The following is a 24,166-nucleotide window of genomic DNA, read 5'->3' on the forward strand; positions in this document are numbered from 1 at the left end:
TAATAATAATATTGAAGCTGGGACAATTTTGGGCAGTAAATGTCAGGATATATACCTCAGGAATGAGAAGCAGTGGGTTTTGGAGATGGGGGAGGAAATTGTGGAGTTGTCTCCGTCAGGAAGGGAGGCAGCGGGAATTGAACAGGAGTTGATTTCTCCCAGGCAAACCCATGGCATTTGCAGGGGGTGGATGATGGACCAGAGGTTCCATTGCCGACCCCAGCCGTTACTGGAAATTCCAGAAGAAAATATCCGGGTCTATTTTTTTGGAAGAGAAAAAAAATAAGGTGGGAGTCGGTTAAGAAAGTTTCCCCTCTGTTTTGTATCGTTAGCAAGGAGTGAAATTCTCACGGATAATGGGATTTTTTTTTATTTTTTTTTGCAGTCTTTCCTTCTAGTTTCTCTCCGATCTCTTGGAATTCTACCGGGTGGGATTCTGTCACATCTTTTGGTTTTCCCCCTTGAAATAATACTTTAGAGGCAGGGAACTTGCTCCGTTAATCCTTCGTCAGGCGTATCTTCGTACCCCAGGGGCGTATCTTCGCTTCGGCTACAAGGCACTGCAGATGCTGGTTTACAACGAAAATAACAAAGACTCAAAGTGCTGGAGTAACACAAAGGGCCAGGCAGCATCTCTGGAGAACATGCATGGCCATCACTTAGGGTCGAGATAGCTACTTTTGACCTGAAACATCACCTTTCCATGTTCTCCAGGGATGCTGCCTGACCCGCTGAGGTACTTAAGCATTTTGTCTTTTTTTTTGTTTGGTAAACCAGCATCTACAGTTCCAAAAAATACACCAAGTGCCGGAGTAACTTAGCGGGTCAGGCAGCATCTCTGGGGACCATGGATGGGTGACGATTCGGGTAGATAGCTTGTTTTGCCCTCAAAACATCACCGATCCATGTTCTCCTGAGATGCTGCCTGACCCGCTGAGTAACTCCAGCACTATGTGTCAATAGACAATAGAACCTACTCTGCACTGCCTCAATAACAAGGATGCCCTTCCTCAAATTAGGAGACCAAAACTGCACACAATACTCCAGATGTGGTTTCACTAGGGCCCTGCACAACTGCAGAAGGACCTCTTTCCTCCTATACTCAAATCCTCTTGTTATGAAGGGCAACATGCCATTAGCTTTCTTCACTGCCTGCTGTACCTGCACGTTTACTTTCAGTGACCGGTGTACAAGGACACCAGGTCTCGTTCAACTTTCCTGTTTCCTCATCAGACACCATCGAGATAGTAATTTGCCTCCTTGTTCTTGCTGCCAAAGTGGATAACCTCACATTTATCCACATTATTACACTACATCTGCCTTGCATCTGCCCACTCACCCAACCTGCCCAAATCACACTGCCTACCTCTTGCCCAGCAACCCTGGGCATGTTCTTACCCTAGCTCTGGGTAAGCATTCTCATCTCTCTTCCCATTTCCTTCCGACACAAGGAGCAGAGACGGGCACGGTGGTGCAGCGGTAGAGTTGCTGCCTCACAGCACCAGGGACCCGGGTTCGATCCTGGCCACGGGTGCTGTCTGTACGCAGTTTGCACGTCCACCCTGTGATCTGTGTGGGTTTCCCCTGAGTGCTCCGGTTTCCTCCCACACTCAATAGAGAATAGGTGCAGGAGAAGGCCATTTGGCCCTTCGAGCCAGCACCGCCATTCAATGTGATCATGGCTGATCATCCCCAATCAGTACCCCGTTCCAGCCTTCTCCCAACATCCCCTGACTCCGCTATCTTTAAGCGCCCTAAGTATCCAGGGAGCCAGCCTCCACCGCCCTCTGAGGCAGAGAATTCCACAGACTCATAACGTCTCCGTTCTAAATGGCTTGCCCCTTATTCTTAAACTGTGTGTGGCCCCTGGTTCTGGACTCCCCCAACACCGGGAACTCTGCACTCTGAAGATGTGCAAGCTTGTATGTTAATTGGCTTCCTCTAAATTGTCCCTAGTGTGTAGGATAGAACTAGTATATGGGTGATTATTGATGGGGGCGGACTCAGTGGGTCAAAGTGCCTGTTTCCACGCTGCATCTCTAAACTAATATTAAAAGAGGGATTGCCTGCACTCAGAACTTAGTAAAATATTTTTGGATAATGAAACTGTACAAATAAGGGATAGAAAATAAAATATTGGGTATTTAATTTATTGAGTTTGAGTGTGACCTAAATCAGTATCAAAGCATGATCTCCCGATGTTATGGGAGGTTTGGTATAGCTGTGACACCTATCTATTGACGATGACTTCATGACTTCCCCCAGACAGGGGATAAGTTGACTCCATTTGGTGATGGGTTGTGCCTGGTGCTTGGACAAGACCAACTGGGGCCAGGTGGAAGAATGTATGGAGTGGGGTCACCATTATCTCCAGCAGAAGGGACAATGTGCGGAGAGATATTGGAGTCTGGGCAGTCAGGTATTAAACAAAAAATAATAATAATAATAATACAATCACATGTGACGATTGCCAAACAAGTCAGCTTCTGCATCACCAGTTATCCTTTGTTTTGACTTTTTCGAGGATTGTTTTGTACATTATTTCAACGTTGCATCATGCTGTAATTGTCCAATAAAGTAATTTTAAAGGACAAGTGCGAGTCTGGTGCCTGTGAATCTTACTGAACGAGCTGGGTCTTTCTGCTGCAGCCACTGAAGGTAAATGCTCGTTTCTGGCAGGGCCGTGGAGTCATAGAAACATAGAAAATAGGCGCAGGAGGAGGCCATTCGGCCCTTCCAGCCAGCACCGTCATTTATTGTGATCATGGCTGATTGTCTCCCAATCAATAACCCGTGCCTGCCTTCTCCCCATATCCCTTGACTCCACTAGCCCCTAGAGCTCTATCTAACTCTCTCTTAAATCCATCCAGTGATTTGGCCTCCACTGCCCTCTGTGGCAGGGAATTCCACAAATTCACAACTCTGGGTGACATTTTTTTTTTCTCACCTCAGTCTTAAATGACCTCCCCTTTATTCTAAGACTGTGGCCCCTGGTTCTGGACTCGCCCAACATTACCGATTCCCAAAACACCCGACTCAGACTCCGACTCCTTGATTTCTTGTGTATCCGACTCCAACACGAATCCGTCACGTACACCTCCTGTCCACTGACCACTAAAGGCCGTTTCACACTGGTGGACATATCGACATAGCTAAATATGACATCGCCAAATAGACGTCGCTCAATATGCCGCACGTGTGTAATAAAATTACAAATATGAAATTAAACACAAAAATGACTCACAAATACATTTACATATGATTAGCCTATGATCACTATTTCTCTCGTGACCTCTCGTGGAACCCTCGCGTTCTGGGGAACCCCGGTTGAGAAACACTGCTGTGGACGGCAGGATTGTGACCATATTCATTGTTCTTCATCTCTCCACATCATCGTCTGCCCCTCTCGTTTCCCTTATCCCTAACCGGTCTGAAGAAGAGTCTCGACCCGAAACGTCACCCATTCCTTCTCTCCAGAGATGCTGCCTGTCCCGCTGTGTTACTCCAGCATTTTGTGTCTATCTTCGGTCTCAACCAGCATCTGCAGTTCCATCCTACTCTTTCTTTTGAATGGACAGCAAGCAAACTAAAGCCCCTGTCCCACTTAGGAAACCTGAACGGAAACCTCTGGAGACTTTGCGCCCCACCCAAGGTTTCCGTGCGGTCCCCGGAGGTTTTTGTCAGTCTCCCTACCTGCTTCCACTACCTGCAACCACCTGCAACCTCCGGGAACCGCACGGAAACCTTGGGGGGGGGCGCAAAGTCTCCAGACGTTTCCGTTCAGGTTTCCTAAGTGGGACAGGGGCTTAAAGCTTTTCACTGCAGCTCGGTACTTGTGACAATAACACTTGTTAGGACTAGAGGGTGTGAGCTTTAGGGAGAGGTTGAGTAGGCTGGGTCTCTATTCCATGGAGCGTAGGAGGATGAGGGGAGATCTTATAGAGAGGTACAAAATCATGAGAGGAATAGATCGGGTAGATGTACAGTCTTTTACCCAATGTTTAAGAAAGAACTGCAGATGCTGGAAAAGTCGAAGGTAGACAAAAATGCTGGACAAACTCAGCGGGTGAGGCAGCATCTATGGAGCGAAGGAATAGGTGATTCCTACTCTTCCTACTGTAGAGTAGGAGTAAACGGGTCCTTTTCACAATGGCAGGCAGTGACTAGTGGGGTACCGCAAGGCTCAGTGCTGGGACCCCAGCTATTTACAATTTATATCAATGATCTGGATGAGGGAATTGAAGGCAACATCTCCAGGTTTGCGGATGACACTAAGCTGGGGGGCAGTGTTAGCTGTGAGGAGGATGCTAGGAGACTTCAAGGTGACTTGGATAGGCTGGGTGAGTGGGCAAATGTTTGGCAGATGCAGTATAATGTGGATAAATGTGAGGTTATCCACTTTGGTGGCAAAAACAGGAAAGCAGACTATTATCTAAATGGTGGCCGATTAGGAAAAGGGGAGATGCAGCGAGACCTGGGTGTCATGGTACACCAGTCATTGAAAGTAAGCATGCAGGTGCAGCAGGCAGTGAAGAAAGCGAATGGTATGTTAGCTTTCATAGCAAAAGGATTTGAGTATAGGAGCAGGGAGGTTCTACTGCAGTTGTACAGGGTCTTGGTGAGACCACACCTGGAGTATTGCGTACAGTTTTGGTCTCCAAATCTGAGGAAGGACATTATAGCCATAGAGGGAGTGCAGAGAAGGTTCACCAGACTGATTCCTGGGATGTCAGGACTATCATATGAAGAAAGACTGGATAGACTTGGCTTATACTCGCTAGAATTAGGAGATTGAGAGGGGATCTTATAGAAACGTACAAAATTCTTATGGGGTTGGACAGGCTAGATGCAGGAAGATTGTTCCCGATGTTGGGGAAGTCCAGGACAAGGGGTCACAGCTTAAGGATAAGGGGGAAATCCTTTAGGACCGAGATGAGAAGAAACCTTTTCACACAGAGTGTGGTGAATCTCTGGAACTCTCTGCCACAGAGGGTAGTTGAGGCCAGTTCATTAGCTATATTTAAGAGGGAGTTAGATGTGGCCCTTGTGGCTAAAGGGATCAGGGGGTATGGAGAGAAGGCAGGTACGGGATACTGAGTTGGATGATCAGCCATGATCATATTGAATGGCGGTGCAGGCTCGAAAGGCCGAATGGCCTACTCCTGCACCTATTTTCTATGTATCTATGTATCTATGTGATGTTTTGGGTCGAGACCTTTCTTCAAACTGAGCTAAGTGTGTCTACCTTCGAGTCTTTTACCCAGAGTTGGGGAATCGAGGACCAGAGGACATAGGTTCAAGGTGAAGGGGAAAAGATTGAATAGGAATCGGAGGGGTTAACTTTTTTCACACAGGTGTGGGTGTGTGGAACAAGCTGCCAGAGGAGGTAGTTGAGGCTGGGACTATCCCATCGTTTAAGAAACAGTTAGACATGGTACAGGTAACATGGACAGGGCAGGTTTGGAGGGATATGGACCAAACGCAGGCAGCTGGGACTAGTGTAGCTGGGACATTGTTGGCCGGTGTGGGCAAGTTGGGACGAAGAGCCTGTTTCCACACTGTACCACTCTATGACCAGTGTAGCTGGGACATTGTTGGCCGGTGTGGGCAAGTTGGGACGAAGAGCCTGTTTCCACTCCATGACTCAATGAATAAACGAAACTAAAATCGTCCAACTCCTCGCTGCCCTCCACGCCCTGTCATTGCATCCCAAAATTTGGGAAAGGGTTTATCTGTACAGGTGCTGTTCCGATCTTTAACTCTGGCACGGAGTAGCGGGCCGGCCCCGGGGAGGTGGGAACGACTCAACAGGTGAGTGAGACTCCTGGACATCTCTCAGGCGCTGGGACAAAGCGATCGCTCCACCTGCTTTGCAACGTAGCGGAGACTCGGTGGAAGGGAAGACCCCGCTGTCCCGGCCCGGTCCACCGCCCCCCCCCCCCCCCCCCCGGGGGTGCGGGTGGGACCGAGGCCAGGGTTGGTTTCCCGGGGCCGGAGTGGCCAGTTTGCCCGCTCGGGAGAGGCCGGTGCGGGTCAGGGATTGTCGAGGCGGCGGCCGGGAGAGTTGGTCGTTCACTGGGGTCGCTATACAGCGTGTAAACAGGCCCTTCGGCCCAACGTGCCCCTTCTATACTAGTCCCACCTGCCTGCGCTTGGTCCATATCCCTCCAAACATGTCCTCGCCATCTACCTGTTTCTTCAACGTCGGGATAGGGAGGCAGCGGGAATTGAACAGGAGTTGATTTCTCCCAGGCAAACCCATGGCATTTGCAGGGGGTGGATGATGGACCAGAGGTTCCATTGCCGACCCCAGCCGTTACTGGAAATTCCAGAAGAAAATATCCGAGTCTTTTTTTGGAAGAGAAAAAAAATAAGGTGGGAGTCGGTTAAGAAAGTTTCCCCTCTGTTTTATATCGTTAGCAAGGAGTGAAATTCTCACGGATAATGGGATTTTTTTGTCTGTTTTTTTGCAGTCTTTCCTTCTAGTTTCTCTCCGATCTCTTGGAATTCTACCGGGTGGGATTCTGTCACATCTTTTGGTTTTCCCCCTTGAAATAATACTTTAGAGGCAGGGAACTTGCTCCGTTAATCATTCGTCGGGCGTATCTTCGTACCCCAGGGGCGTATCTTTGCTTCGACTACAAGGAACTGCAGATGCTGGTTTACAACGAAAATAAAAAAAGACTCAAAGTGCTGGAGTAACACAAAGGGCCAGGCAGCATCTCTGGAGAACATGCATGGCCATCACTTCCGGTCGAGATAGCTGCTTTTGACCTGTAACATCACCTTTCCATGTTCTCCAGGTATGTTGCCTGACCCGCTGAGGTACTTAAGGATTTTGTCTTTTTTTTTGTTTGGTAAACCAGCATCTACAGTTCCAAAAAATACACCAAGTGCCGGAGTAACTTAGCGGGTCAGGCAGCATCTCTGGGGACCATGGATGGGTGACGATTCGGGTAGATAGCTTGTTTTGCCCACAAAACATCACCAATCCATGTTTTCCAGAGATGCTGCCTGACCTGCTGAGTAACTCCAGCACTATGTGTCAATAGACAATAGAACCTACTCTGCACTGCCTCAATAGCAAGGATGCCCTTCCTCAAATTAGGAGACCAAAACTGCACACAATACTCCAGATGTGGTCTCACTAGGGCCCTGCACAACTGCAGAAGGACCTCTTTCCTCCTATACTCAAATCCTCTTGTTATGAAGGGCAACATGCCATTAGCTTTCTTCACTGCCTGCTGTACCTGTATGTTTACTTTCAGTGACCGGTGTACAAGGACACCAGGTCTCGTTCAACTTTCCTGTTTCCTCATCAGACACCATCGAGATAGTAATTTGCCTCCTTGTTCTTGCTGCCAAAGTGGATAACCTCACATTTATCCACATTATTACACTACATCTGCCTTGCATCTGCCCACTCACCCAACCTGCCCAAATCACACTGCCTACCTCTTGCCCAGCAACCCTGGGCATGTTCTTACCCAAGCTCTGGGTAAGCATTCTCATCTCTCTTCCCATTTCCTTCCGACACAAGGAGCAGAGACGGGCACGGTGGTGCAGCGGTAGAGTTGCTGCCTCACAGCACCAGGGACCCGGGTTCGATCCTGGCCACGGGTGCTGTCTGTACGGAGTTTGCACGTCCACCCTGTGATCTGTGTGGGTTTCCCCTGAGTGCTCCGGTTTCCTCCCACACTCAATAGAGAATAGGTGCAGGAGAAGGCCATTCAGCCCTTCGAGCCAGCACCGCCATTCAATGTGATCATGGCTGATCATCCCCAATCAGTACCCCGTTCTTGCCTTCTCCCAATATCCCCTGACTCCGCTATCTTTAAGAGCCCTAAGTATCCAGGGAACCAGCCTCCACCGCCCTCTGAGGCAGAGAATTCCACAGACTCATAACGTCTCCGTTCTAAATGGCTTGCCCCTTATTCTTAAACTGTGTGTGGCCCCTGGTTCTGGACTCCCCCAACACCGGGAACTCTGCACTCTGAAGATGTGCAAGCTTGTATGTTAATTGGCTTCCTCTAAATTGTCCCTAGTGTGTAGGATAGAACTAGTATATGGGTGATTATTGATGGGGGCGGACTCAGTGGGTCAAAGTGCCTGTTCCCACGCTGCATCACTAAACTAATATTAAAAGAGGGATTGCCTGCACTCAGAACTTAGTAAAATATTTTTGGATAATGAAACTGTACAAATAAGGGATAGTAAATAAAATATTGGGTATTTAATTGAGAAGAGTTTGAGTGTGACCTAAATCAGTATCAAAGCATGATCTCCCAATGTTATGGGAGGTTTGCTATAGCTGTGACACCTATCTATTGACGATGACTTCATGACTTCCCCCAGACAGGGGATAAGTTGACTCCATTTGGTGATGGGTTGTGCCTGGTGCTTGGACAAGACAAACTGGGGCCAGGTGGAAGAATGTATGGAGTGGGGTCACCATTATCTCCAGCAGAAGGGACAATGTGCGGAGAGATATTGGAGTCTGGGCAGTCAGGTATTAAACAAATAATAATAATACAATCACATGTGACGATTGCCAAACAAGTCAGCTTCTGCGTCACCAATTATCCTTTGTTTTGACTTTTTCGAGGATTGTTTTGTAGATTATTTCAACGTTGCATCATGCTGTAATTGTCCAATAAAGTAATTTTAAAGGACAAGTGCGAGTCTGGTGCCTGTGAATCTTACTGAACGAGCTGGGTCTTTCTGCTGCAGCCACTGAAGGTAAATGCTCGTTTCTGGCAGGGCCGTGGAGTCATAGAAACATAGAAAATAGGCGCAGGAGGAGGCCATTCGGCCCTTCCAGCCAGCACCGTCATTCATTGTGATCATGGCTGATCGTCCCCCAATCAATAACCCGTGCCTGCCTTCTCCCCATATCCCTTGACTCCACTAGCCCCTAGAGCTCTATCTAACTCTCTCTTAAATCCATCCAGTGATTTGCCTCCACTGCCCTCTGTGGCAGGGAATTCCACAAATTCACAACTCTGGGTGACATTTTTTTTTTCTCACCTCAGTCTTAAATGACCCCCCCTTTATTCTAAGACTGTGGCCCCAGGTTCTGGACTCCTTGATTTCTTGTGTATCCGACTCCAACACGAATCCGTCACGTACACCTCCTGTCCACTGACCACTAAAGGCCGCTTCACACTGGTGACATATCGACATAGCTAAATATGACGTCGCTCAATATAATAATAATAATATATCTTTTATTGTCATTGCACGTCAGTGCAACGAGATTTAGTGTGCAGCTCCACTGATGTACAAGAAAGGTAAATAAATACAATACATAAATAAGCAATATGCCGTACGTGTGTAATAAAATTACGAATATGAAATGAAACACAAAAATGACTCACAAATGCATTTACATATGATTAGCCTATTGATCACTATTTCTCCCGTGACCTCTCGTGGAACCCTCGTGTTCTGGGGAACCCCGGTTGAGAAACACTGCTGTGGACGGCTGGATTGTGACCATATTCATTGTTCTTCGTCTCTCCACATCATCGTCTGCCCCTCTCGTTTCCCTTATCCCTAACCGGTCTGAAGAAGAGTCTCGACCCGAAACGTCACCCATTCCTTCTCTCCAGAGATGCTGCCTGTCCCGCTGTGTTACTCCAGCATTTTGTGTCTATCTTCAGTCTCAACCAGCATCTGCAGTTCCTTCCTACTCTTTCTTTTGAATGGACAGCAAGCAAACTAAAGCCCCTGTCCCACTTAGGAAACCTGAACGGAAACCTCTGGAGACTTTGCGCCCCACCCAAGGTTTCCGTGCGGTTCCTGGGGGTTTTTGTCAGTCTCCCTACCTGCTTCCACTACCTGCAACCACCTGCAACCTCCGGGAACCGCACGGAAACCTTGGGTGGGGCGCAAAGTCTCCAGACGTTTCCGTTCAGGTTTCCTAAGTGGGACAGGGGCTTAAAGCTTTACACTGCAGCTTGGTACTTGTGACAATAAGACTTGTTAGGACTGGAGGATGTGAGCTTTAGGGAGAGGTTGAGTTTCTATTCCATGGAGCGTAGGAGGATGAGGGGAGATCTTACAGAGAGGTGTACAAAATCATGAGAGGATTAGATTGGGTAGATGTACAGTCTTTTACCCAATGTTTAAGAAAGAACTGCAGATGCTGGAAAAGTCGAAGGTAGACAAAAATGCTGGACAAACTCAGCGGGTGAGGCAGCATCTATGGAGCGAAGGAATAGGTGATTCCTACTCTTCCTACTGTAGAGTAGGAGTAAACGGGTCCTTTTCACAATGGCAGGCAGTGACTAGTGGGGTACCGCAAGGCTCAGTGCTGGGACCCCAGCTATTTACAATTTATATCAATGATCTGGATGAGGGAATTGAAGGCAACATCTCCAGGTTTGCGGATGACACTAAGCTGGGGGGCAGTGTTAGCTGTGAGGAGGATGCTAGGAGACTTCAAGGTGACTTGGATAGGCTGGGTGAGTGGGCAAATGTTTGGCAGATGCAGTATAATGTGGATAAATGTGAGGTTATCCACTTTGGTGGCAAAAACAGGAAAGCAGACTATTATCTAAATGGTGGCCGATTAGGAAAAGGGGAGATGCAGCGAGACCTGGGTGTCATGGTACACCAGTCATTGAAAGTAAGCATGCAGGTGCAGCAGGCAGTGAAGAAAGCGAATGGTATGTTAGCTTTCATAGCAAAAGGATTTGAGTATAGGAGCAGGGAGGTTCTACTGCAGTTGTACAGGGTCTTGGTGAGACCACACCTGGAGTATTGCGTACAGTTTGGTCTCCAAATCTGAGGAAGGACATTATAGCCATAGAGGGAGTACAGAGAAGGTTCACCAGACTGATTCCTGGGATGTCAGGACTTTCATATGAAGAAAGACTGGATAGACTTGGCTTATACTCGCTAGAATTTAGGAGATTGAGAGGGGATCTTATAGAAACGTACAAAATTCTTATGGGGTTGGACAGGCTAGATGCAGGAAGATTGTTCCCGATGTTGGGGAAGTCCAGGACAAGGGGTCACAGCTTAAGGATAAGGGGGAAATCCTTTAGGACCGAGATGAGAAGAAACCTTTTCACACAGAGTGTGGTGAATCTCTGGAACTCTCTGCCACAGAGGGTAGTTGAGGCCAGTTCATTAGCTATATTTAAGAGGGAGTTAGATGTGGCCCTTGTGGCTAAAGGGATCAGGGGGTATGGAGAGAAGGCAGGTACGGGATACTGAGTTGGATGATCAGCCATGATCATATTGAATGGCGGTGCAGGCTCGAAGGGCCGAATGGCCTACTCCTGCACCTATTTTCTATGTATCTATGTATCTATGTGATGTTTTGGGTCGAGACCTTCTTCAAACTGAGCTAAGTGTGTCTACCTTCGAGTCTTTTACCCAGAGTTGGGGAATCGAGGACCAGAGGACATAGGTTCAAGGTGAAGGGGAAAAGATTGAATAGGAATCGGAGGGGTTAACTTTTTTCACACAGGTGTGGGTGTGTGGAACAAGCTGCCAGAGGAGGTAGTTGAGGCTGGGACTATCCCATCGTTTAAGAAACAGTTAGACATGGTACAGGTAACATGGACAGGGCAGGTTTGGAGGGATATGGACCAAACGCAGGCAGCTGGGACTAGTGTAGTTGGGACATTGTTGGCCGGTGTGGGCAAGTTGGGACGAAGAGCCTGTTTCCACACTGTACCACTCTATGACCAGTGTAGCTGGGACATTGTTGGCCGGTGTGGGCAAGTTGGGACGAAGAGCCTGTTTCCACTCCATGACTCTATGAATAAACGAAACTAAAATCGTCCAACTCCTCGCTGCCCTCCACGCCCTGTCATTGCATCCCAAAATTTGGGAAGGGTTTATCTGTACAGGTGCTGTTCCGATCTTTAACTCTGGCACGGAGTAGCGGGCCGGCCCCGGGGAGGTGGGAACGACTCAACAGGTGAGTGAGACTCCTGGACATCTCTCAGGCGCTGGGACAAAGCGATCGCTCCACCTGCTTTGCAACGTAGCGGAGACTCGGTGGAAGGGAAGACCCCGCTGTCCCGGCCCGGTCCACAGCCCCCCCCCCCCCCCCCCCCCCCCGGGGGTGCGGGTGGGACCGAGGCCAGGCTTGGTTTCCCGGGGCCGGAGTGGCCGGTTTGCCCGCTCGGGAGAGGCCGGTGCGGGTCAGGGATTGTCGAGGCGGCGGCCGGGAGAGTTGGTCGTTCACTGGGGTCGCTATACAGCGTGTAAACAGGCCCTTCGGCCCAACGTGCCCCTTCTATACTAGTCCCACCTGCCTGCGCTTGGTCCATATCCCTCCAAACATGTCCTCGCCATCTACCTGTTTCTTCAACGTCGGGATAGGGAGGCAGCGGGAATTGAACAGGAGTTGATTTCTCCCAGGCAAACCCATGGCATTTGCAGGGGGTGGATGATGGACCGGAGGTTCCATTGCCGACCCCAGCCGTTACTGGAAATTCCAGAAGAAAATATCCTAGTCTTTTTTTGGAAGAGAAAAAAAATAAGGTGGGAGTCGGTTAAGAAAGTTTCCCCTCTGTTTTGTATCGTTAGCAAGGAGTGAAATTCTCACGGATAATGGGATTTTTTTGTCTGTTTTTTTGCAGTCTTTCCTTCTAGTTTCTCTCCGATCTCTTGGAATTCTACCGGGTGGGATTCTGTCACATCTTTTGGTTTTCCCCCTTGAAATAATACTTTAGAGGCAGGGAACTTGCTCCGTTAATCATTCGTCGGGCGTATCTTCGTACCCCAGGGGCGTATCTTTGCTTCGACTACAAGGAACTGCAGATGCTGGTTTACAACGAAAATAAAAAAAGACTCAAAGTGCTGGAGTAACACAAAGGGCCAGGCAGCATCTCTGGAGAACATGCATGGCCATCACTTCCGGTCGAGATAGCTGCTTTTGACCTGAAACATCACCTTTCCATGTTCTCCAGGTATGTTGCCTGACCTGCTGAGGTACTTAAGGATTTTGTCTTTTTTTTTGTTTGGTAAACCAGCATCTACAGTTCCAAAAAATACACCAAGTGCCGGAGTAACTTAGCGGGTCAGGCAGCATCTCTGGGGACCATGGATGGGTGACGATTCGGGTAGATAGCTTGTTTTGCCCACAAAACTTCACCAATCCATGTTTTCCAGAGATGCTGCCTGACCCGCTGAGTAACTCCAGCACTATGTGTCAATAGACAATAGAACCTACTCTGCACTGCCTCAATAGCAAGGATGCCCTTCCTCAAATTAGGAGACCAAAACTGCACACAATACTCCAGATGTGGTCTCACTAGGGCCCTGCACAACTGCAGAAGGACCTCTTTCCTCCTATACTCAAATCCTCTTGTTATGAAGGGCAACATGCCATTAGCTTTCTTCACTGCCTGCTGTACCTGCATGTTTACTTTCAGTGACTGGTGTACAAGGACACCAGGTCTCGTTCAACTTTCCTGTTTCCTCATCAGACACCATCGAGATAGTAATCTGCCTCTTTGTTCTTGCTGCCAAAGTGGATAACCTCACATTTATCCACATTATTACACTACATCTGCCTTGCATCTGCCCACTCACCCAACCTGCCCAAATCACACTGCCTACCTCTTGCCCAGCAACCCTGGGCATGTTCTTACCCAAGCTCTGGGTAAGCATTCTCATCTCTCTTCCCATTTCCTTCCGACACAAGGAGCAGAGACGGGCACGGTGGTGCAGCGGTAGAGTTGCTGCCTCACAGCACCAGGGACCCGGGTTCGATCCTGGCCACGGGTGCTGTCTGTACGCAGTTTGCACGTCCACCCTGTGATCTGTGTGGGTTTCCCCTGAGTGCTCCGGTTTCCTCCCACACTCAATAGAGAATAGGTGCAGGAGAAGGCCATTCGGCCCTTCGAGCCAGCACCGCCATTCAATGTGATCATGGCTGATCATCCCCAATCAGTACCCCGTTCCTGCCCTCTCCCAATATCCCCTGACTCCGCTATCTTTAAGAGCCCTAGGTATCCAGGGAACCAGCCTCCACCGCCCTCTGAGGCAGAGAATTCCACAGACTCATAACGTCCCCGTTCTAAATGGCTTGCCCCTTATTCTTAAACTGTGTGTGGCCCCTGGTTCTGGACTCCCCCAACACCGGGAACTCTGCACTCTGAAGATGTGCAAGCTTGTATGTTAATTGGCTTCCTCTAAATTGTCCCTAGTGTGTAGGATAGAACTAGTATATGGGTGATTATTGATAGGTGCGGACTCAGTGGGTCAAAGTGCCTGTTTCCACGCAGCATCTCTAAACTAATATTAAAAGAGGGATTGCCTGCACTCAGAACTTAGTAAAATATTTTTGGATAATGAAACTGTACAAATAAGGGATAGAAAATAAAATATTGGGTATTTAATTTATTGAGTTTGAGTGTGACCTAAATCAGTATCAAAGCATGATCTCCCGATGTTATGGGAGGTTTGGTATAGCTGTGACACCTATCTATTGACGATGACTTCATGACTTCCCCCAGACAGGGGATAAGTTGACTCCATTTGGTGATGGGTTGTGCCTGGTGCTTGGACAAGACCAACTGGGGCCAGGTGGAAGAATGTATGGAGTGGGGTCACCATTATCTCCAGCAGAAGGGACAATGTGCGGAGAGATATTGGAGTCTGGGCAGTCAGGTATTAAACAAAAAATAATAATAATACAATCACATGTGACGATTGCCAAACAAGTCAGCTTCTGCTTCACCAATTATCCTTTGTTTTGACTTTTTCGAGGATTGTTTTGTACATTATTTCAACGTTGCATCATGCTGTAATTGTCCAATAAAGTAATTTTAAAGGACAAGTGCGAGTCTGGTGCCTGTGAATCTTACTGAACGAGCTGGGTCTTTCTGCTGCAGCCACTGAAGGTAAATGCTCGTTTCTGGCAGGGCCGTGGAGTCATAGAAACATAGAAAATAGGCGCAGGAGGAGGCCATTCGGCCCTTCCAGCCAGCACCGTAATTCATTGTGATCATGGCTGATCGTCCCCCAATCAATAACCCGTGCCTGCCTTCTCCCCATATCCATTGACTCCACTAGCCCCTAGAGCTCTATCTAACTCTCTCTTAAATCCATCCAGTGATTTGGCCTCCACTGCCCTCTGTGGCAGGGAATTCCACAAATTCACAACTCTGGGTGACATTTTTTTTTTCTCACCTCTGTCTTAAATGACCCCCCCTTTATTCTAAGACTGTGGCCCCTGGTTCTGGACTCGCCTAACATTACCGATTCCCAAAACACCCGACTCAGACTCCGACTCCTTGATTTCTTGTGTATCCGACTCCAACACGAATCCGTCACGTCCACTGACCACTAAAGGCCGCTTCACACTGGTGGACATATCGACATAGCTAAATATGACATCGCCAAATAGACGTCGCTCAATATGCCGCATGTGTGTAATAAAATTACAAATATGAAATTAAACACAAAAATGACTCACAAATACATTTACATATGATTAGCCTATGATCACTATTTCTCTCGTGACCTCTCGTGGAACCCTCGCGTTCTGGGGAACCCCGGTTGAGAAACACTGCTGTGGACGGCAGGATTGTGACCATATTCATTGTTCTTCATCTCTCCACATCATCGTCTGCCCCTCTCGTTTCCCTTATCCCTAACCGGTCTGAAGAAGTGTCTCGACCCGAAACGTCACCCATTCCTTCTCTCCAGAGATGCTGCCTGTCCCGCTGTGTTACTCCAGCATTTTGTGTCTATCTTCAGTCTCAACCAGCATCTGCAGTTCCTTCCTACTCTTTCCTTTGAATGGACAGCAAGCAAACTAAAGCCCCTGTCCCACTTAGGAAACCTGAACGGAAACCTCTGGAGACTTTGCGCCCCACCCAAGGTTTCCGTGCGGTTCCTGGGGGTTTTTGTCAGTCTCCCTACCTGCTTCCACTACCTGCAACCACCTGCAACCTCCGGGAACCGCACGGAAACCTTGGGTGGGGGCGCAAAGTCTCCAGACGTTTCCGTTCAGGTTTCCTAAGTGGGACAGGGGCTTAAAGCTTTACACTGCAGCTCGGTACTTGTGACAATAACACTTGTTAGGACTAGGAGGATGTGAGCTTTAGGGAGAGGTTGAGTAGGCTGGGTCTCTATTCCATGGAGCGTAGGAGGATGAGGGGAGATCTTATAGAGAGGTACAAAATCATGAGAGGATTAGATCGGGTAGATGTACAGTCTTTTACCCATGTTTAAGAAAGAACTGCAGATGCTGGAAAAGTCGAAGGTAGACAAAAATGCTGGACAAACTCAGCGGGTGAGGCAGCATCTATGGAGCGAAGGAATAGGTGATTCCTACTCTTCCTACTGTAGAGTAGGAGTAAACGGGTCCTTTTCACAATGGCAGGCAGTGACTAGTGGGGTACCGCAAGGCTCAGTGCTGGGACCCCAGCTATTTACAATTTATATCAATGATCTGGATGAGGGAATTGAAGGCAACATCTCCAGGTTTGCGGATGACACTAAGCTGGGGGGCAGTGTTAGCTGTGAGGAGGATGCTAGGAGACTTCAAGGTGACTTGGATAGGCTGGGTGAGTGGGCAAATGTTTGGCAGATGCAGTATAATGTGGATAAATGTGAGGTTATCCACTTTGGTGGCAAAAAACAGGAAAGCAGACTATTATCTAAATGGTGGCCGATTAGGAAAAGGGGAGATGCAGCGAGACCTGGGTGTCATGGTACACCAGTCATTGAAAGTAAGCATGCAGGTGCAGCAGGCAGTGAAGAAAGCGAATGGTATGTTAGCTTTCATAGCAAAAGGATTTGAGTATAGGAGCAGGGAGGTTCTACTGCAGTTGTACAGGGTCTTGGTGAGACCACACCTGGAGTATTGCGTACAGTTTTGGTCTCCAAATCTGAGGAAGGACATTATAGCCATAGAGGGAGTGCAGAGAAGGTTCACCAGACTGATTCCTGGGATGTCAGGACTATCATATGAAGAAAGACTGGATAGACTTGGCTTATACTCGCTAGAATTTAGGAGATTGAGAGGGGATCTTATAGAAACGTACAAAATTCTTATGGGGTTGGACAGGCTAGATGCAGGAAGATTGTTCCCGATGTTGGGGAAGTCCAGGACAAGGGGTCACAGCTTAAGGATAAGGGGGAAATCCTTTAGGACCGAGATGAGAAGAAACCTTTTCACACAGAGTGTGGTGAATCTCTGGAACTCTCTGCCACAGAGGGTAGTTGAGGCCAGTTCATTAGCTATATTTAAGAGGGAGTTAGATGTGGCCCTTGTGGCTAAAGGGATCAGGGGGTATGGAGAGAAGGCAGGTACGGGATACTGAGTTGGATGATCAGCCATGATCATATTGAATGGCGGTGCAGGCTCGAAGGGCCGAATGGCCTACTCCTGCACCTATTTTCTATGTATCTATGTATCTATGTGATGTTTTGGGTCGAGACCCTTCTTCAAACTGAGCTAAGTGTGTCTACCTTCGAGTCTTTTACCCAGAGTTGGGGAATCGAGGACCAGAGGACATAGGTTCAAGGTGAAGGGGAAAAGATTGAATAGGAATCGGAGGGGTTAACTTTTTTCACACAGGTGTGGGTGTGTGGAACAAGCTGCCAGAGGAGGTAGTTGAGGCTGGGACTATCCCATCGTTTAAGAAACAGTTAGACATGGTACAGGTAACATGGACAGGGCAGGTTTGGAGGGATATGGACCAAACGCAGGCAGCTGGGACTAGTGTAGTTGGGACATTGTTGGCCGGTGTGGGCAAGTTGGGACGAAGAGCCTGTTTCCACACTGTACCACTCTATGACCAGTGTAGCTGGGACATTGTTGGCCGGTGTGGGCAAGTTGGGACGAAGAGCCTGTTTCCACTCCATGACTCAATGAATAAACGAAACTAAAATCGTCCAACTCCTCGCTGCCCTCCACGCCCTGTCATTGCATCCCAAAATTTGGGAAAGGGTTTATCTGTACAGGTGCTGTTCCGATCTTTAACTCTGGCACGGAGTAGCGGGCCGGCCCCGGGGAGGTGGGAACGACTCAACAGGTGAGTGAGACTCCTGGACATCTCTCAGGCGCTGGGACAAAGCGATCGCTCCACCTGCTTTGCAACGTAGCGGAGACTCGGTGGAAGGGAAGACCCCGCTGTCCCGGCCCGGTCCACAGCCCCCCCCCCCCCCCCCCCCCCGGGGGTGCGGGTGGGACCGAGGCCAGGGTTGGTTTCCCGGGGCCGGAGTGGCCGGTTTGCCCGCTCGGGAGAGGCCGGTGCGGGTCAGGGATTGTCGAGGCGGCGGCCGGGAGAGTTGGTCGTTCACTGGGGTCGCTATACAGCGTGTAAACAGGCCCTTCGGCCCAACGTGCCCCTTCTATACTAGTCCCACCTGCCTGCGCTTGGTCCATATCCCTCCAAACATGTCCTCGCCATCTACCTGTTTCTTCAACGTCGGGATAGGGAGGCAGCGGGAATTGAACAGGAGTTGATTTCTCCCAGGCAAACCCATGGCATTTGCAGGGGGTGGATGATGGACCAGAGGTTCCATTGCCGACCCCAGCCGTTACTGGAAATTCCAGAAGAAAATATCCGAGTCTTTTTTTGGAAGAGAAAAAAAATAAGGTGGGAGTCGGTTAAGAAAGTTTCCCCTCTGTTTTATATCGTTAGCAAGGAGTGAAATTCTCACGGATAATGGGATTTTTTTGTCTGTTTTTTTTGCAGTCTTTCCTTCTAGTTTCTCTCCGATCTCTTGGAATTCTACCGGGTGGGATTCTGTCACATCTTTTGGTTTTCCCCCTTGAAATAATACTTTAGAGGCAGGGAACTTGCTCCGTTAATCATTCGTCGGGCGTATCTTCGTACCCCAGGGGCGTATCTTTGCTTCGACTACAAGGAACTGCAGATGCTGGTTTACAACGAAAATAAAAAAAGACTCAAAGTGCTGGAGTAACACAAAGGGCCAGGCAGCATCTCTGGAGAACATGCATGGCCATCACTTCCGGTCGAGATAGCTGCTTTTGACCTGTAACATCACCTTTCCATGTTCTCCAGGTATGTTGCCTGACCCGCTGAGGTACTTAAGGATTTTGTCTTTTTTTTTGTTTGGTAAACCAGCATCTACAGTTCCAAAAAATACACCAAGTGCCGGAGTAACTTAGCGGGTCAGGCAGCATCTCTGGGGACCATGGATGGGTGACGATTCGGGTAGATAGCTTGTTTTGCCCACAAAACATCACCAATCCATGTTTTCCAGAGATGCTGCCTGACCTGCTGAGTAACTCCAGCACTATGTGTCAATAGACAATAGAACCTACTCTGCACTGCCTCAATAGCAAGGATGCCCTTCCTCAAATTAGGAGACCAAAACTGCACACAATACTCCAGATGTGGTCTCACTAGGGCCCTGCACAACTGCAGAAGGACCTCTTTCCTCCTATACTCAAATCCTCTTGTTATGAAGGGCAACATGCCATTAGCTTTCTTCACTGCCTGCTGTACCTGTATGTTTACTTTCAGTGACCGGTGTACAAGGACACCAGGTCTCGTTCAACTTTCCTGTTTCCTCATCAGACACCATCGAGATAGTAATTCGCCTCCTTGTTCTTGCTGCCAAAGTGGATAACCTCACATTTATCCACATTATTACACTACATCTGCCTTGCATCTGCCCACTCACCCAACCTGCCCAAATCACACTGCCTACCTCTTGCCCAGCAACCCTGGGCATGTTCTTACCCAAGCTCTGGGTAAGCATTCTCATCTCTCTTCCCATTTCCTTCCGACACAAGGAGCAGAGACGGGCACGGTGGTGCAGCGGTAGAGTTGCTGCCTCACAGCACCAGGGACCCGGGTTCGATCCTGGCCACGGGTGCTGTCTGTACGGAGTTTGCACGTCCACCCTGTGATCTGTGTGGGTTTCCCCTGAGTGCTCCGGTTTCCTCCCACACTCAATAGAGAATAGGTGCAGGAGAAGGCCATTCAGCCCTTCGAGCCAGCACCGCCATTCAATGTGATCATGGCTGATCATCCCCAATCAGTACCCCGTTCTTGCCTTCTCCCAATATCCCCTGACTCCGCTATCTTTAAGCGCCCTAAGTATCCAGGGAACCAGCCTCCACCGCCCTCTGAGGCAGAGAATTCCACAGACTCATAGCGTCTCCGTTCTAAATGGCTTGCCCCTTATTCTTAAACTGTGTGTGGCCCCTGGTTCTGGACTCCCCCAACACCGGGAACTCTGCACTCTGAAGATGTGCAAGCTTGTATGTTAATTGGCTTCCTCTAAATTGTCCTTAGTGTGTAGGATAGAACTAGTATATGGGTGATTATTGATAGGTGCGGGCTCAGTGGGCCAAAGTGCCTGTTCCCACGCTGCATCTCTAAACTAATATTAAAAGAGGGATTGCCTGCACTCAGAACTTAGTAAAATATTTTTGGATAATGAAACTGTACAAATAAGGGATAGTAAATAAAATATTGGGTATTTAATTTATTGAGTTTGAGTGTGACCTAAATCAGTATCAAAGCATGATCTCCCAATGTTATGGGAGGTTTGGTATAGCTGTGACATCTATCTATTGACGATGACTTCATGACTTCCCCCAGACAGGGGATAAGTTGACTCCATTTGGTGATGGGTTGTGCCTGGTGCTTAGACAAGACCAACTGGGGCCAGGTGGAAGAATGTATGGAGTGGGGTCACCATTATCTCCAGCAGAAGGGACAATGTGCGGAGAGATATTGGAGTCTGGGCAGTCAGGTATTAAAACAAAAAATAATAATAATACAATCACATGTGACGATTGCCAAACAAGTCAGCTTCTGCTTCACCAATTATCCTTTGTTTTGACTTTTTCGAGGATTGTTTTGTACATTATTTCAACGTTGCATCATGCTGTAATTGTCCAATAAAGTAATTTTAAAGGACAAGTGCGAGTCTGGTGCCTGTGAATCTTACTGAACGAGCTGGGTCTTTCTGCTGCAGCCACTGAAGGTAAATGCTCGTTTCTGGCAGGGCCGTGGAGTCATAGAAACATAGAAAATAGGCGCAGGAGGAGGCTATTCGGCCCTTCCAGCCAGCACCGTCATTTATTGTGATCATGGCTGATCGTCCCCCAATCAATAACCCGTGCCTGCCTTCTCCCCATATCCCTTGACTCCACTAGCCCCTAGAGCTCTATCTAACTCTCTCTTAAATCCATCCAGTAACTTGGCCTCCACTGCCCTCTGTGGCAGGGAATTCCACAAATTCACAACTCTGGGTGAAAATTTTTTTTTCTCACCTCAGTCTTAAATGACCCCCCCTTTATTCTAAGACTGTGGCCCCTGGTTCTGGACTCCTTGATTTCTTGTGTATCCGACTCCAACACGAATCCGTCACGTACACCTCCTGTCCACTGACCACTAAAGGCCGCTTCACACTGGTGACATATCGACATAGCTAAATATGACGTCGCTCAATATAATAATAATAATATATATTTTATTGTCATTGCACGTCAGTGCAACGAGATTTAGTGTGCAGCTCCACTGATGTACAAGAAAGGTAAATAAATACAATACATAAATAAGCAATATGCCGTACGGGTGTAATAAAATTACGAATATGAAATGAAACACAAAAATGACTCACAAATGCATTTACATATGATTAGCCTATTGATCACTATTTCTCCCGTGACCTCTCGTGGAACTCTCGCGTTCTGGGGAACCCCGGTTGAGAAACACTGCTGTGGACGGCAGGATTGTGACCATATTCATTGTTCTTCATCTCTCCACATCATCGTCTGCCCCTCTCGTTTCCCTTATCCCTAACCGGTCTGAAGAAGTGTCTCGACCCGAAACGTCACCCATTCCTTCTCTCCAGAGATGCTGCCTGTCCCGCTGTGTTACTCCAGCATTTTGTGTCTATCTTCAGTCTCAACCAGCATCTGCAGTTCCTTCCTACTCTTTCTTTGAATGGACAGCAAGCAAACTAAAGCCCCTGTCCCACTTAGGAAACCTGAACGGAAACCTCTGGAGACTTTGCGCCCCACCCAAGGTTTCCGTGCGGTCCCCGGAGGTTTTTGTCGGTCTCCCTATCTGCTTCCACTACCTGCAACCACCTGCAACCTCCGGGAACCGCACGGAAACCTTGGGTGGGGCGCAAAGTCTCCAGACGTTTCCGTTCAGGTTTCCTAAGTGGGACAGGGGCTTAAAGCTTTCACTGCAGCTCGGTACTTGTGACAATAAGACTTGTTAGGACTGGAGGATGTGAGCTTTAGGGAGAGGTTGAGTAGGCTGGTTTCTATTCCATGGAGCGTAGGAGGATGAGGGGAGATCTTACAGAGAGGTGTACAAAATCATGAGAGGATTAGATTGGGTAGATGTACAGTCTTTACCCAATGTTTAAGAAAGAACTGCAGATGCTGGAAAAGTCGAAGGTAGACAAAAATGCTGGAGAAACTCAGCGGGTGAGGCAGCATCTATGGAGCGAAGGAATCGGTGATGTTTCGGGTCGAGACCCTTCTTCAGACTGAACTAAGTGTGTCTACCTTCGAGTCTTTTACCCAGAGTTGGGGAATCGAGGACCAGAGGACATAGGTTCAAGGTGAAGGGGAAAAGATTGAATAGGAATCGGAGGGGTTAACTTTTTTCACACAGGTGTGGGTGTGTGGAACAAGCTGCCAGAGGAGGTAGTTGAGGCTGGGACTATCCCATCGTTTAAGAAACAGTTAGACATGGTACAGGTAACATGGACAGGGCACGTTTGGAGGGATGTGGACCAAACGCAGGCAGCTGGGACTAGTGTAGCTGGGACATTGTTGGCCGGTGTGGGCAAGTTGGGACGAAGGGCCTGTTTCCACACTGTTTCACTCTGTGACTAGTGTAGCTGGGACACTGTTGGCCGGTGTGGGCAAGTTGGGACGAAGGGCCTGTTTCCACACTGTACCACTCTATGACCAGTGTAGCTGGGACACTGTTGGCCGGTGTGGGCAAGTTGGGACGAAGGGCCTGTTTCCACACTGTACCACCCCATGACTCAATGAATAAACGAAACTAAAATCGTCCAACTCCTCGCTGCCCTCCACGCCCTGTCATTGCATCCCAAATTTTGGGAAAGGGTTTATCTGTACAGGTGCTGTTCCGATCTTTAACTCGGGCACGGAGTAGCGGGCCGGCCCCGGGGAGGTGGGAACGACTCATCAGGTGAGTGAGACTCCTGGACATCTCTCAGGCGCTGGGACAAAGCGATCGCTCCACCTGCTTTGCAACTTAGCGGAGACTCGGTGGAAGGGAAGACCCCGTTGTGCCGGCCCGGTCCACAGCCCCCCCGGGGTGCGGGTGGGACCGAGGCCAGGGTTGGTTTCCCGGGGCCGGAGTGGCCAGTTTGCCCGCTCGGGAGAGGCCGGTGCGGGTCAGGGATTGTCTAGGCGGCGGCCGGGAGAGTTGGTCGTTCACTGGGGTCGCTATACAGCGTGTAAACAGGCCCTTCGGCCCAACGTGCCCCTTCTATACTAGTCCCACCTGCCTGCGCTTGGTCCATATCCCTCCAAACATGTCCTCGCCATCTACCTGTTCCTTCAACGTCGGGATAGTCCCAGCCTCAGCTGCCTCCTCTGGCAGCTTGTTCCATACATCCACCACCCTCTGTTCATCTGTTCGTTCCCAGTGCCCTCGGCCGGGCATGTCGCTGCTAGGCGGCCCACTATGCAAAGAAAAGATTAAATCCCCTTCTCATTCCCACAGACGGACACTACAAAATGCTGGAGTAACTCTCAGCGGGACAGGAGAGGCAGCATCTCTGGAGAGAAGGAATGGGTGGCGTTTCTGGTCGAGACCCTTCTTCAGACTCTGCATTTTCAAGATCCATCAGTCTGAAGAAGGTGCCTCAACCCGAAACGTCACCCATCCCTTCTCTCCCCCAGAGACGCTGCCTGTTCCGTTGTGTTACTCCAGCATTCTGTGTCTATCTTCGGTGTAAACCAGCATCTGCAGTTCCTTCCTACAATTAACTCGGTGTTTGGAGACTGTTTAGAGATACAGTGTGGAAACAGGCCCTTCGGCCCATCGAGTCCACGCTGACCACCGATCACCCATTCACACTAGTGCTATGGTATCCCACTTACTTATCCTATACATAGGATATACATAGAAACAGAAAATAGGTGCAGGAGTAGGCCATTCGGCCCTTCAAGCCAGCATCGCCATTCAATATGATCATGGCTGAT

General features: G+C 48.8%; 1 protein-coding gene across 1 annotated transcript in view; it reads left to right on the forward strand.

Moving 5' to 3' along the window:
* Positions 1-17,990: 17,990 nt before the first annotated feature.
* LOC116989916 (butyrophilin-like protein 10) overlaps positions 17,991-24,166 on the forward strand; it is a 29,758-nt gene continuing 23,582 nt past the window's right edge. Inside the window, exon 1 of the mRNA XM_033047470.1 lies at positions 17,991-18,014. The gene's annotated coding sequence lies outside the window, so the exon portion shown is untranslated. The remainder of the gene's footprint in view (positions 18,015-24,166) is intronic.

The sequence above is a fragment of the Amblyraja radiata genome, chromosome 30, assembly GCF_010909765.2.
Source record: "Amblyraja radiata isolate CabotCenter1 chromosome 30, sAmbRad1.1.pri, whole genome shotgun sequence".
NCBI classification, from domain to species: domain Eukaryota; kingdom Metazoa; phylum Chordata; class Chondrichthyes; order Rajiformes; family Rajidae; genus Amblyraja; species Amblyraja radiata.